Source organism: Sorex fumeus, unplaced genomic scaffold, assembly GCF_029834395.1.
Source record: "Sorex fumeus unplaced genomic scaffold, SorFum_2.1 ptg000098l, whole genome shotgun sequence".
Taxonomy (NCBI): Eukaryota; Metazoa; Chordata; class Mammalia; order Eulipotyphla; family Soricidae; genus Sorex; species Sorex fumeus.
Window position 1 is genome coordinate 8,928,996 of NW_026606155.1, and position 14,396 is coordinate 8,943,391.

Sequence of the window (14,396 nt, forward strand, 5' to 3'; positions counted from 1 at the left end):
ATCTTGTTTCTTCTCTTTTTCCCACTTATCTGCTATTATTTCCCACCCCAAGTCATCCCATCGTCTATTTTTGATTTAGCAACTTTCCAGGTGGGTAACATTAAAATAATAATGGATTAACTACTTTATCTGGAACTTCTAAAAACATTGAAAAACAAGCAATTAATGTTTTATAAGAAAATTAAAATAATAATGGATTAACTACTTTATCTGGAACTTCTAAAAACATTGAAAAACAAGAAATTAATGTTTTATAAGAAAATTCTGATTCAGGTAGTGAAGGGAGAACACCGTGAGGAATATAAAATTCACTCTTAGCATCTTGATGATAAGCGTTTCCAATAATTTGAGGATGAAATCAAAAGACCTTATGGTCTACTTTGAAGTAAAGTTGATAAGTCAATGTTTCCATTGTTGAGACTTTAAAAAATTCTACATAACCTTTGATAAGATCTGGGAAATTATTGGTGATGGACTTAGTACTTGATAATGTAGAGAAAAGGCCTATGTGAAAACTGTATATAATGGTTAAGATGAAAATTGGTCAGAGGGGTTGGTGGATGTTGAAAAGCAAATATACTAGTTATAAAAGAATAACCCAATATTAAATCATTGTTATGCTAATCAACATAGAATTTTATTTGATTCCAATTCATGCAACAGCTGCTGGGATGGGCTGAGTGCACATCCCAATCTCACATACTATAAATCTACTGGAAATCTCAAAGTCTTTCTGTGTTTCTACCTCATAAACAGCAATGACATATAATCTCACACCAGCGAGAATGGCATATAACAAAGACCTGGAAACAACCAGTGTTGGAAAAAGGATGCCGTGAGAAAGGTTTGCTATTGTTGGGAATGTTGTCATTATTGAAGTCAGTATGAAGATTTCTCAAAAAAATAGATCTAGAACTTCAATAGTACCCAGTGTTCTTTCTTCTTTGTATGTATCCCTAAAACACAGATTCATAGGCAAGTTTGTGGTAGTGGGGATGTCATAATATTGCTCATTGATACTGTAAACTTTAAAACTATAACAACTATAGTGAAGAAAATAGTAAAATTAAAAAGCTAAATAGTAAAAAAATTTAAATAAAGGTGTTGGAAATACCTAAATAAAATAATCACTTGCCTAAACATAGAGAATTAATGAAAATGCTCTTTAAAAAATCATCACATTCTTATTAATTGGCAGAAGCTGGATACTTGGTTGATGTGACAGATTACACAGGAAAGCTCTAAGGAGTGGTATACTAAGAACACAAAGTCTGTAGAGATAGCACAGTGGGTAGAGTGTTTGCGTGTCTTGCAGCCTACTGGGGTTGGAGACTCAGCAACTCATATTGTCCTCCAAACCTTATGAAGACTGATCCCAGAGTGCAGGGCCAAGAGTAAGTTCTGAGCATCACTGAGTGTAACCCAAAGGAAAACAAATGAACAAAAATTAGCTCACATATTTTAGTGACCATGTAAAAGCTTCACTACATATAAAAATAAATATCTTATTCTAGTGATGCGTTTTTGTAATTAAATAGTCATAAATTATGTTAACTTTATTTTGGAAAAATTAATAAGACCATGTCTTTTGCTGTCTTTTGATATAAAAGTTACTTATGCTTTATTTAAAGAAACTATTGTAAGTAATTGAGTAAAATATTTTTTCATGGAAATTTATGAACATGCTTTTCCAATTGAGTTGTAATATAAATCAAGATGTTACTATAGGTTATCTAGTGACTAACACAATTTGGTATAAAAATGTGATGCATGTCAGTAAAGTTAATTAAGAGATCTTAAGAAAAAAACAGATGAACTACAGAAAAATGACTTATTAAGTATTTGCTACCTCTTAAAATTACTTTTAAGTAACTTATATTTATTAACCCTAATTCTTTTGTTAATGTTTATTGAGATACTGAGTTTAATACTGCTAATGTTTTCTTGCATACATCAATTTCAATGCCACAACCACCACCAAGTGCCAATTTTCCTCTGCCATGGTCACAAAGGTACTTCCTGTTCAACACCTTCACTTAAGGTTTGTTCTGTAGTTCCACTCTCCAGTTTGTTGCCATTTTTCTATTTGTTGCTTCCTTCCTTGTTTTTAAATCCCACATACGAGAGATCAACCTATAACCCTTTTCTTCTGACTCACTTTGCTCATAAAGATACCATTCATGTAATGGCAAATTACCCTGAGAGGGGAGGACCACACCTAGCAGTGCTTACCGCTTACTCCTGGCAGTGCATGATATACCGTAGGGGATGCCAAGATCAGACCCAAGTCTGCCACATGCAAGGCAAGCACCCTATCCACTAGAGTATCACTTTGGTCTCGCAAATTATCTTACTTTTCCTTTCTTATAGTTGTATAGTTTCTTTTGTGTATGTATACATCACAACATTTTGATCCATTATCCATAGTTGAGCATTTGGATTGGGCACTTGAATTTCCATATCTTGATTATTGTGTTAAGTGCTGTAATGAAAACAGGCATGTACAAATGTTTTCAAAACAAGTATTTGTTGTTGTCGTCGTTGTTGTTGTTGTTATTGTTGTTGTTTTTGAAGGGGCTGCTGCCTCTAAGCCTTGCTATCCTCACTGGGGCCCCTTGGAGGAGGGTGTATTGAGTTTCCCTCCCCACCCTGAGCAGAGCCCTGGCAGCTGAAGACCTCCGGTTCCAGCCACTCTCCACATGTTTGGACGATCCTCACGCATGAAGGAACCGGCAGAGGAACCCAGGTGTGCGGGACCCGGGGGCGTAGATCTCCAAGCCTGCTCGGATTGGGACTGGGGCCTCCACCATCAAGATCCCCCATCTTCCAGTATGTAGGTGTTACAACCTCCCGGGCGCTGTGTAATCCCATCAACGGCCAAGACCCAGAGACTATAAAACCCAGCTCCTGAAAGTGACATCTTATTATCTAGTTCTTACTCTGGAGAAACTGGCAGGCTAGCAAAAGTATCCTGCCCACACGGCAGAGTCTGGCAAACTCCCCATGGCGTATTCAATATGCCAAAAACCAGTAACAATGATGGGTCTCATTCTCCTGACCCTGAAAGAGCCTCGAATGTGGCACTTTTTAAAATCTCAGGGCTAGGACGAAGGAGACGTTACTGGAGCCTGCTCAAAGCAATCGATGAAAAACAGGATGACAGTGATACAGTGATACAGTTGTTGAAGGGCCTGCAAGCTCAGTACTGCTGACATTCTCCCTAATGGTGAATTAAGCGTTCCTTTCTCACCACACCTAGCCAACACTGGCTGTTTCCAGGCTTTCTGAAATATGTCATTCTCATCACTGTGAGATGATTTCTCATCATTGTTTTGATTCACATTTCCCTGATCCTAAACGAAGACAAGAAAATTTGCATATTTTTGTCTTCTTTGGTGACGTGTCTATTCATCTATCCCGTATTTTGGATGTGGTTGTTGTATTTTGTGTTGTTGGGCTTGTTTATTTATTTGTTTATTTTTGCCAAACCTAGTGATTTCCAGGGTTTACTCTGGATCATCATCTGGAATCACTCCTGGTAGATCTCGGGCGAACATATGGGATGCAGGAAATGAATTTGGGTCAGTCTTGGGTAAAGCAAATGCCTTACCCACTGTACTATCACTCTGGCCCCAAGTGCTGTCAAGTTTCGTGAGTGCTTTTTTAATCTTGAATATGAGCCCTTTATCTAATTTACTGTATCAAATATTCCCTTTCATCAGTTAGGGTTCATTTTTATTTTAGCCTGAGATTCTGTACTATAAGCTTTTTAGTTTTGAGCAATTCCATTTGTTTTTGTTGATTTTGTTTCTGGTCAGCTTATTGAAGTCCCCTCTGAGGTCCATTTCTTGGAGAGTTTTTTATGTTTATTTCATTGTGCGTTAAGGAGTTTTGTCTTATCTCAAGGTCTTAATCCACTTAGAATTTACTTTTCAGAATGGTGTGAGATATGGCTCCAATGCCACTAACTCTTTTTATTTTGATTGCTTTTACATGTGGTTATCCAGTTTTCTCAGCACCATTGTTGAAGAGACATTCTTTGTTCCAATCCATGTACTTAGCTTTTATGTCATAAGTTAACTGCCCATAAATCTCGGGGTTTAGCTCAGGACTTTCAATTCTGTTCTACTGGTCTGCGGATCTATCTTTTTTTTTTTTAAGTTTTTTTTTTTAATTTTTTTACAGTTGTAGATTTACAATTTTTTTTGTGCTTGGGTTTCAATTATACAATGATCAGATACCCATCCCTCCACCAGTGCCCGTTTTTCACCACCATGGATAATATCCCTCCCACCCCCATCCCCCCATACCCCCCTGCCTCTGTGGCAGGACAATCCCCTGTGTTCTCTCTCTCCGTTTGGGTGTTGTGGTCTGCAAAAGAGGCATTGAGTGGCAAACATGTTCAGTCCATAGTCTACTTTCGACATGCATCTCCCCTCCTGGGAGGATCCTCCAAACATCCTTTATTTGGTGCTCCCTTCTCTATCTGAACTGCCCTTTCCTCTAGGATACCCGGCTGGCCTCTAAGTTATGGAGTAATCCTCCTGGTGCTGATCTCAGCTATTCTTGGGTATTAATCTCATACTTTGTTACTTTATATCCCCCAGATGAATGCAATCTTTCTATGTCTATCCCTCTCTTTCTGACTCATTTCGCTTAGCATGATACTTTCCATATTGTACCACTTGTATGGATCTATCTTTATTTCAATACCATAGAGCTTTATTATACACCTGTAGTACCATTTATGGTTTATTACCTTCCATTTTTTTCTTTGTTTTTTTCTTAGGATCCCTTTGGTTTTTGAAGGATTCATAGTTTTACACAAATTTTGGTGGTGTTGTTTCCCGGTCCTTGAAAATATCATTTGTATTTGAATGGGTATTGCATCAAATCTGTATAATAGTTTTGATAAGGAAGTTATTTTCAGTATGTCAATCCTTCCAGTCCATTAATAGGGACCATCCATTCCCTAGTGCCTTCTATTTCTTTCAACAGTGATTCATAATTTACTGTTTAAATGTTTTACCTCTCTTGCTAAGTTGATTCTTAGTTGTTGACTTTAATTCTCAAATTTATTAGTAAAATGACATCTTAGGACGTCATTTTGCAAATGATAACTTGAAACTTAACTATATTAAGTAGCCATGTTAAAAATGTTAATGTCAAAAATAGTGGCCAGGAAAGTTGTATAGAGGGTTGGGAGTTTGTCTTGTACATAGCAGACCCGGGTTCAATCAGCGACACCTCATATGGTCTCCATGCACACCCTGGGAATTACAGACACAAGAGTAAGCCCTGAGTACAGCTGGGTGTGACTTAAACCCTGCAAAATATGATTTAAAAATAGTACAACTAGAAAATTTAAAACTAAGACAAATTTAGATTTGTCTAGAGTTTTCACAAGAGTTTCACTAGAGTTCTAATAAGCACATCAATTCATAACATGTAGTCATCATATACCATTAATCTCATACAGGAGAAGAAATGAATGTGTGAAGATCTCTTTGAAAATTAGACTAATTAGACTGGACAGAGAGCCCAGGAGGCTAGGAACTTCATTTGCATGCTGCCAACTTAATCTAACCTAGGATTGTTTCCTAAGCACAAAGCAAAAAATATCTCCTGAGCACTGTTGGGTGTGTTTCTAGAATCCACCCCAAGTAAAGCCCCACAAACAACCAACCAAAGAAAAGAGGCAGGCACTCATATGGAATTATAGTATATACCAATGATACTGTTCAACATTGATTTCTTAACTTAATTTTAATAGTTTACTTCCTTGCAACATTATCGTGTTATTATTTAATTTGCAGGACCAAAAGAATTTGAATTTCTTGTGAGCTCAATATAAATTGTCAAATACTCATTATCAGTGATGTCCAGAGAATGAAGTTTCTTATCAAGTCATCATACACCACGAGAAATCCTTAAAATTATTGTCTTTTTCAGCAAATTCTTTATAATAACAATATTAATTTAGCAGCTGAGATTTTCTTAATGCAGACAAAAATTTAAAATAACATGTGCCTTACAGTTAAGTAGATTTTTATTGTTAAAATAACTCAGAATCAGCTAAAAGTGAGTTCTGTCAAAGTTCTAGTAAAAATATGCAATGAAGTTAATTTAAAAATAATACAAACGGTCTTGATTGCCGTATCTAACTCTGAATAGTTATGCTGTCTTCTTTAACAATATAACGTAAAGTAATATATGCAATTTTTTTTAACAATTGAAAAGTAAAAGCTTGTAACATGGCTATCCTATTACAGTGAAACTTTTTAACAAGCGCTGTGTGGTAGCCTGTTAAAATATTTAAGTCTTTAATTACAAATCATTTTCCCTAGTTTTATGGGTGGTATAAGTATTAAGCTAGAAGAGTACACAGAGCTACAAACAGATGGATTCAAATATAACTAAGAAACTGGAGAAATAAAGCAACTTCATTTTCCTTGCACTTACGGAAAACAGAAATAAAAATAGCTGACCTCAGCAGGTTGTAGATGTGGGAGGAACATATCAAATGAGACTAATTCAAGAAGTAAACATAATCCAAAGAAATCAAATTAAGTTTTATATTCACACTTCTGTTAATTTTCTACCTTTATCTTACATGTTATTGCCTTTACCTTTTTATAGTCATTCTGTTTGTTTCAACTTGGGCCTTAATTTGGGGAATTTTGCTTATAGTTGTAATTGGGTTTATTATTCAAAGATCATGTTTCTAACACTTTCTTTGAAGTCGACGCAGAGAACATGATAATAATTTGATAATGGTCACTACTATGATTCATTTTGCTATACACTTTTTAAACATGGATATCAAAGAAAAAAATATCTTAATTGTAAAGGACACTTAACTTACACACACACACTTGTGTACATTTGACTCAGAGCCATTTGCCATAGAAATATAAAGCAGCAGAAAAAACTGTGTTTTCTGCTCTTACTGCACTAAAATATACTGCACTGCTCTGCACTGTCCTCCCGTTGTTCATCGATTTGCTCAAGCAGGCCCAGTAACGTCTCCATCGTGAAACTTGTTGTTACTGTGTTTGGCATATCAGATACGTCACGGGTACACAAAAACAGGAAATCAAAGAATGATCCATAAAATTAGGCACATGTTACAGATGGTGACACGTGTGATGGGCTCAAAAATATTTAACAGAAAAATGGAACTTAATGTAGGATCATTTAGTGAAGTGATGTCCTCTTGCTTATAGTTTTCTACAATTAAATTTATATCTAACAAGATAATGTTTATATCGTTTTTTCTTACAATGCTCAGGAAAAAAGAGATATTTTCTGACATATTACAATCAAACATTTGTTGATTTCTTAAGAAAATGTTTTCCTGGGGCTGGAGCAATAGCACAGCTAGTGGAGCATTTGCCTTGCACGCTGTCAACCAGGGTTTGATTCCCATTATCCCTTATGGTCCCCCAAGCACCGCAAGGAGTAATTCCTGAGTGCATGAGCCAGGAGTAACCCCTGTGCATCTCTTGGTGTGACCCAAAAAGCAAAAAAAAAACCAAACAAATGTTTTCAAGGGGCTTGCAAGCTCACGCAGCAGATAAGTCACTTGCCTTTCATATGGTTGACAAAGGTTCTATCCCCAGCATCCTTTATGGTGCCGTGAGCCCTCCAAGAGTGATCCCTCAGTATAAAAGCCAAAAGTAAGCACTGAGTACTGCTGGGTGTACCCCCAAAACAAAAATATACACAGAAAAAGAAGATATTTTCCATGAATACAATTGGTCTGCACCAAAGGGTAAGACACAATTCTGCAAAATATTTATTTCCTTTCATGTTGGTGCATAATAAAAAATGTGGTGTTGTGTATTTGGGTTATTATTATAGGCAGGGAAGGAGAAGTAAACAAACAATGTGTATCAGTAAAGTGGAGCACTGTAGAACTGCCCTCCTGTTGTTGATTGATTTGCTCGAGTGGGCCCAGTAACATTGTGATACTTGTTATGTGTTTTGCATATTGAATAAGTCCTGGGTAGCTTTCCAGGCATAATTTAAATTCCAGGTAACAGAAAACTGATTTTTAACAGTTTCAGAGGGATGATTAGAAATTTATACGAGTGGAAGTAGATATAAGGTCCCTACTTAGAGGCAATAAGGAACAAGGGGGTTGAGGGTAAAATTAACCATTAAAATATCAGCAATGGACATAAGTTTATACCAGGAATTTGCCATTTTTTTGTTTCAGATGAGCCGAACAAGGAAATTACAATAGATATCTGTAAAACCTCTACTAGCCATCAACTCTTAGGAATATGAAGGTCTATAAAGAGTAGATTCATGCTTACCTGGGTTCCTTTTGCTATTAGTCCATTTCCTTTTGAAAATTGGAAATTTGCTTTCAAACCCAAATAAGGATGATATCTATATTTCTTCTCCCAAATTAACACATAACTTTTTTTTAATATTAGTGGTGGTGGTGGCACTCCCAAGCAGTGCTCAAGAGGCCTGGATGGCGCTTTCAGTGATTCTTTGAGAATGAATTCGTGACTCCATGGTGCCAGGGTCCCTCAACTATATTTGCGGGTTCCCTGAGTTCACACTGTTGGCACATATTTAGCCTCTTAATCTCTTGCCCTACCCAAATTATGTCTTGGGGTAATTGGTCATCTCCTTATTCTTGTATCTCTTCTCACAAGATGAAACCAGTCTTCCTTCATGTAGTTTCCTAAAGTTATTAATCAGTGCCATATACTCTTGGAGGTTCATAGAATTAAATAAACATGATAGGAAATGAGACTTCTATAAATTATACTCCATTAATCAAAATAGGCAATTAAAGAAATGAAGGCTTGAATCATTAAGAAAGCAGTCCTCTGGCACACAGCAACTACTAGTGTATCTGGTGAGAAAAACAATATTGTTTACTTTCAAGACTACTTATTCTTTCCCCTTTACTACCTCACAGTTGATTTCTTGTGGCAAATTGTTTAATATATCCCCTTTTACTAAATAATATATAGAAATATGGAACTATTTTATCTGTTTTGTACTTTTTTGTGGGGGGGAGGATACCTGGCAATGGTCAGGACTTAGTCTTGTCTTTGCACTCAGAGCTCACTCCTAGAGAGTCTCAGAGGACCATATGGGATGCCAGGGACCAAATCCAGGCTGACAGGGAGCATAACAGGTAACTTATCCTCTGTACTGTATCTTCAATGTCTTAAGGCAAGCAATTTTTAATATTATATTGAAATTTAATATTTGCTTAAATATTTGTTTCTCCTCAAACAATATAATTTTTCATTCTTTACCTTTTAGATTGGGCTAGAGCGATAGCATAGCATGTAGGGCATTGGCCTTGCATGCAGCCAACATGGCGACCCGAGTTCGATTCCTCCGCCCATCTCGGAGAGCCCGGCAAGCTACCGAGAGTCTCACCCGCAGGGCAAAGCCTGGCAAACTACCCGTGATGTATTCGATATGCCAAACACAGTAACAAGACTCACGATGTTACTGGGCCCACTCAAGCAAATCGATGAACAATGGAAAGACAGTAACAGTGACCTTTTAGATTTATATTTATTAATATGATTTTTAAAATTATGTATGGATAGACAGTAAGGAGCTTTCTTTGCACTAAACCAAACCTTGATTTGAATTCTGTTCCTCTAAGTCTTGCCAGGAGTAGTCCGTGAGCATAGCCAAGTATGGTTCAAAACCAAAATAACAACAACAACAACAACAACAACAACAACAAAAATGCTTTACGAATGTGCTATGAATTTGCTTTCTGGTTCATGCAAAGTACTTTCTATCAGCTGGTCATTTTCATCTTTGCTCTCAAGCTCATTGCTATACCTTTTATCATCACTGACCGGCAATTAATAATTATTAACATAAGTGACTGTGTAATATGACTTATGAATATTGAATATAACTAATATGAATTGGATTGGGACTGGGAAAGATGGCTTTGACGATCTTGATAGCATGTAGATGTAGGATATAATCTTCCTTTCTAGTTTACAGCCTTAATTCATCTTATATTTGGGGAGTCAAAAGGGAATATAAAGCCTCATAATTGTGACTTTCTGCAACACAAGATCTTTTTGAATGATTATACACAGAACATCATAAACGGGTGGAGTATTTAAGTCCAGCATTCTTATTTGTCATCATATTATTATAAAACACAAACCAACTATTTTTAATGCATTTTGTAGAAGAAACATAGATGGAAAGAACAGATCTTCCCTTCAGGAAGACTCACATTTTATTTTCTTAATTGTTTTGGCATTTGGACCACACACTGCTGTGCTCCGGGGTTACTCTTTGTTCTGTGCTCAGGGATCAGCGCTCCCACTGGTGCTTGAGTGACGATATATGGTGCCAATGACTGAATCAGAGTTGACTGAATACAAAGCAAACACTTGCATTCTCTCTCCTATCCCTGAAACTCAAAACTCACATTTCAGTAAGGATGATAGAGGCAAAAAAAAAAATCATTGAATTTCAGTGCAAGCCTTCAATTTAGAGTCTCTCAATGTGCAATCTCTGCAAATAAGCAAATCCCGATCCAGACTGGCGAAGTCAGGGAAGGATTCCAGAAGGAGAAGTCTGAGCATGTTAGATAATTACAAGGAGTCAAGTGACTATATAGAAGGAAGACAGCAGGTGATATAACACTTAAATTATAAAATACAGAGCTAATAGAATGGGCTTATGAAGGGAAATGCATTAGATTCGGAATAATTGGACCGAAGCAGACTTCTTGATAAAAGGCAATAAACAAGCATATCCCTTTCTGCAGTTCCCTATATGTTAAGCTAAAAAGTTGGAACCTAATGTTGAAAACTACAGGAAACCCTTGAGAGACTTTAATTGAGAGAGTGTTATGATGCGATTTACATTTTCTAAAGCTGCTGCTAACAGCAATATAGAAGATAGATTTGGCAGAGGTTGGAGTGCATAAAGAGGTGAGACTGGAAAAATGGCAAACAGATAGGAGCTTTTTAAAATAATCTAAGTACAAAAAGATGAGGTCCCACTGAAAGGCTGCTTTGGTAAGAATGGAAAAGCAAGATGCACAGAAAACCATTAAGGAGAGAAAATGGATACTCCAGAGAAGAGGGGGTTGAAGATGTGAAATTAATCAACCTGGGCCACAGTCTTAATGAGTACCAGAGCTGTGATTGGAACCAGGTGGTTCCTTCCAGTCTAAGAACATTTCTGCAGCACCACCCTGCCTCTTCAAGTCTAAGCTCTGACAATGACAATAATTAAATTTAAGATGGATTGTCTATTTATAGCAACGGGCTACATTTAAGAGATCCCATTTTTCCTCGTTATCCAAGGCAAGTTAATGCAGGTGTTTGATTCAAATAGAATAGGATGTTAACAACTCCCTCAATGCCTGAACTCCGGGAAAACAAATAGACGTGGGCTGCCCTTGGTTTAACCTTAGAGCAGATATCACTTCCCTTCATCAGTGAGGAAAGTGATGATAGATTTCCTGTCTTGTCTCCTCAATTTTTTTTAATCCAAGCAACACAACATTAATAGGTAGAGTTGCCAAGAGTGAGGTATTTCATATCAACCCCTCATTTCCAAATATATTTTTTGGGGGGTATAAATGGATAAGAGTATGATTCAAAGAGAATTGTAAGGCTACAAAGTTACTCTGTCAATTCATATGGATTTTCCTTAGGCAAATGCCGTATTATATCTTTACTACAACCTCCTTGCAAGGATCAAATGAAGGGGCGTATGTAAATGGGTTTTACAAAGCCATGAATGGGAAAATTGAAAGTTATTTTAAAGCACTTCAATTTGGGCAGATTCTAGAGTATGACCTTCCCTTGATAAAACACATGTTCCTCAAATTAAAAAGGAACTGTTATTTGCTACAGGAGATGGTATAATTCTAGATTGAAAAGTGTCCTCAACTGACCTTAACTCAAGTTACACACTTGAATTTTGGTTAATAGTAGCCATCATAATCGAAACCCAAGCACAAAAATTTGAAAGTCTACAACTGTACCTCATGGTGTTTCACTAATAAAAATTATTAAAAAAATAGTAGCTATCAACAATGTTTTTAGGTGAGAGGATTATCTAAACCTCTCTACTGCCCTAACAGCTCTGCCAGCTAAATAAATCTCATATCAAACATGTGGTAACTATTCTCTGAAAAGTAATTTGTTATCATATGTATAATTAAAGAAATTTATAAAAACGTCTCTGAATGCTTCACATCTAGAGAGAAGAGATGTTTTATTTAGTGCTTCAGAGCTCAATACACAGAAATGGAAACAAGGACTCCGTATTTGCCAATGAACACATCATGAATGTGTTTTTATCCTCAGTTGCATCTACAAAAAAGGTGGGATTTTAAAATCCTCCCTAAGGGCTAAAGAGATAGTACAGTGGGCAGAAAACTTACCTTGCATGCAGATGACTTGGGTTGGATTCCTGGAACCACATAGATTCCCTCAAGGACAACTAGGGGTGATGCAAAAGCACAACACTAGGACTAAGCCCTGGGCACAGCTGAGTGTGACTCATTATATCTATTATATATATCCATGTATATATAATAGATATAATATACAATATACACATATATGTATATATATCGTATATACATATATATTAAGGTAAAGGTAAAGGCCCTCCCGTTGATCGTCGATTTGCTCGAGCGGGCCCAGTAACGTCTCCATTGGAGACTTTTGTTGTTACTGTGTCTGGCATATCGAATACTCTCGGTAGCTTGCCGGGCTCTCCGAGAGGGGCGGAGGAATCGAACTCGGGTCGGCCATGTTGGCCGCTTGTAAGGCGAACGCCCTACCCGCTGTGCTATCGCTCCAGCCATATATATATTATATGTATACATATATATGTAGGGGTTCCACTCTGCAGGCGTTCAAGCCGCCTCTGCATGGGGCATTCCACCCAGTGGAGTCTGGCGTGTTTTACCCAATGAGGGCCCTGAAGGTTTCTGTCTACTCCGGTCAGCAGTGACCTGACCTAGACCAGTCTCCACATTGCCCTTCAGCTGGCTACCATGCCCATGGTTGGCTAGACAGGAAGGAGAACAGAGGCGCAGGGTGACAATGAGGTCTCTCAGGTAATTAAAAGTTCTTTTTGAGCAGACCGGCCTCTCCACCTTGGTGCTCTGAGGCCAGGGCTCAGAGTTAAAAGGCCCTTGGAATTGGGCAGTAAATGCAAACACCACAAACTTGAGATAAAATTTAAGGCAGCACAAAATCTGCATCGAAATAAAGTTTTTCTTTGTTTTTGTTTTTGTTTTGTTTTGTTTTCGCCTTTTGGGTCACACCCGGCAATGCACAGGGGGTTGCTCCTGGCTCTTCACTCAGGAATTACTCCTGGCGGTGCTCAGGGGACCATATGGGATGCTGGGAATCGAACCCAGGTCAGCCACATGCAAGGCAAATGCCCTACCTGCTGTGCTATCTCTCCGACCCCAGAAATGCAGTTTTAAATAATCCTACAAATCTACCTAGAGTATCCTGCCTTCACGGCAGAGCCTGGCAAGCTACCCGTAAGGTATTCGATATGCCAAAAACAGTAACAATAAGTCTCACAATTTGATGTGACATTACTGGTGCCTGATCAAGCAAATTGATGAACAATGGGAGGACATTTTATATATATATATATATATATATATATATATATATATTTCACTTGATCACTTGATGCCCCGTTATTCATCGATTTACTCGAGCGGGTGCCAGTAATGTCTCCATTCATCCCTGTTGCGTGCTAGCATAGCCCAATGGCATCTGCTCGTTCTAGGAATATGCACAGTCCTGACAAAGAAATCTGACCATCTTGTAGGTGGGTATCCACGCGATCTTTTGACATCCTGTGGAATCCAGTGAGTAATGGTTCTAGTCCAGCAGTCATCTGTAAAACTCATTACATATCCAGCGCATCTGATTTTTGATGCCTTGGCAAATGAGACAGGGTCCCTGGTTCTTGAGCATTGACGGAGATCAGAACTCCGGATTCTATCTCTCATTTGAGTGAAGCATGATGCTCCAAACATAGCTCTTTCGATTCCTCTTTGAGAGACCCGAATAGCGTTCTCATCCTGTTTTCGTAGGGCCCAGGTCTCTGAGGCATATATTAATGCAGGAAGAACAGTGGAATCGAAGAGATGTGTTCGTAGCTGGAGGTTCTTTGTCCTCTTAGTTATTTCTTCAATGCTCTTGAAGGCATTCCAAGCCGCTCTCTTCCTCCTGCGCAACTCAGGTGCCAGGTCATTCATCATGTTGATTTCTAGACCTAGGTATATATAACTGTTGCATTCAGAGATGGTGGTTCCGTTGAGAGCAAATGGAGCGTCAGGAACGAGGCTGTGTGAAGATTGTTGTTTTTCAGTCAGGGCCCATGAA